The sequence below is a fragment of the Peromyscus eremicus genome, chromosome 17, assembly GCF_949786415.1.
Source record: "Peromyscus eremicus chromosome 17, PerEre_H2_v1, whole genome shotgun sequence".
NCBI lineage: Eukaryota > Metazoa > Chordata > Mammalia > Rodentia > Cricetidae > Peromyscus > Peromyscus eremicus.
In genome coordinates, this window is record NC_081433.1 from 29,413,703 (window position 1) to 29,415,946 (window position 2,244).

The window sequence follows — 2,244 nt, forward strand, 5'->3', positions numbered from 1 at the left end:
TGTTCAATCACTCCCACGATCATGCCATGATGCTATGTCACAAACACACTCACACACACACACACACACACACACACACACACACACACACACACACACTAAACATAATTTAATGTTTTATGATTTAACTAAAACAGAACATCCTTTGTCAGAAATAATTTTGGATCTGGTGCCTTTCACCATATGGCCATCTGGATACTGCTCACTTTGGGAATGCTGAAAGTTGTAAACTGGAGAGTCACTGAATGAAGGAGCGTGCTAGTTAATTATTTAATGATGATTCTCTGGTCCTGGGCAGTGGGAAGCATATTTTATTAGAAAGTAGAGACAATTTGTGCGGTGTGACAAACATATATGTTAGCGGAAGTCACTCCATCTGCCTTGCAGTTTAGCTGTGTGGTTAATGAAAATCTATCTCTAAGTTTTTTGGTGCAGTGTCCATATAAAGCATTAAATAGTCATTATTACTGTTTCCAAGAGTCCCCTTACCTTTATCAAACTGGTGAGTTTATTTTCAGAAAACGCTTCTCTTTTATGTACAGATTTAAAAGTCATAACCTGGATGAGTTATGTCTCTGTGTTAGTGTACAGGCAGAGCTTGTATAAGGCCCCAAGTTTGATGACAAGATCTGCACAAGATGAACAAATCAAAAATGAAAACAATAAAGAACTTATGCAAACCCCAGTGTCTAACAGATTTCCTTTAAGTATCAGAAGGCGCTTCACTCCCTTAGGTAACAAAGTTTGCTATTCTAGAATTCATCATGCAGAGTTCTCAAAGTGTTTATCATACAAGTTTTTTTTTTTTTTTTTGGCACACAGATGGTCTTCCTAGGCAAGTAGATAACTTCATTGTCCCAAAAGCTCAGGTGTTAGAAAAGTATTCCTTAGCATAAGGACTGAGAGTTGAATGAGGCCTAACGAGAGGTACATAGGCCACTGACATCTCACTGCTTTGGGGGTGAATGCCCATCTTTTGGATGAGAAATAAGAATGCAAGAACTGGTTGTTGCCTGGAAGGTGGGTTGGTACAATATGAATTTGACTTTTATTGTTTCTTGTCTATGGTTTTTAAGAATGAAACCCCTTTAATGCCCCTCTGTTCACCTTACTCCCCAGATCCTCACTAAAATTCACTAAATGCAACATCTTCATTGACCTTCTGAAGCTGGGAAAACCTTTCTTAAATAGACCTCAGAGGTACATTGTTATTTTACAAAGACACCAAACATAGACAACTAGTCTGTTTACTTTAGCATTACCTGCACTGTGACCTACAGAAGAAGTAATGCACATAAGGAATGCTTAAGTTACCTCTGGATCAAGGGAAGAACTTTTGTAATGGGTTAACAGTTTTTGCTGGGTTATCTTGATAAAGCATACCCACATCAGAGAAGACATTATACAATCCACACTATTTTTAGAGAGCTTAAATGTTGCTACAGGAAAACAGGAGTATGGAGTACAGTGTACCACATGATCATATCATCTTGTGTTATTAAGATTTTAGATTGTCTCATGATAGACTTATGAAGCAATCTATCCGAAAATCATTATTGTTATAAAGTCAAAGGCGAGGTAGGTCAAATGATTACTTCATTACTGAAGCTTCTACCAAAAATAAAAAAAGCTAAGAATGATTTTGCTAGCGCTAGGGAGGTAGTTGAAGTGAACAGTGTTTCCCTATTACATACAAAGCTCCATGTTCAATCCTCAGGATTAAAGTTAATTAATTAAAGCTTTCTTGTGTGTAATACAACAACAGGAATAAGTCTTATTCCTTTGTGGGTAACAGTTATGTGGTAAGATCTGTTTGGGGAGCCCCTGACAATGATAACAGGACTTATCCTGGGTGTATGAAAAGGCTTTTTGGAACACATTCCCTAGGGTGGGATACCTTGCTCAGCCTTGACACAGGGGGAGGGGATTGGTTCTGCTTCAACATAGTATGCCAGATTTTGTTGACTCAAGGGAGGCCTTACCCTCTCTGAGAAGTGAATGGGGGTGGGATGGGGGAGGTGGGGAGAGCAGGAGAAGGGGAAGGAGGGGAAACTGAGATTGGCATGTAAAATGAAAAGAAACTTTTTAAAAATAAAATAAATAAAAGACTTATTCATTGAAATGCATTTCATATTTGCCAACACATTTAAATCATGTATTTTATATGTAAACAACCCTTAGTAGTTTCTGAAAACAAATCAAAATTATCTTTTCATCTCTTGAACTCAAAGTTGCATCATACAA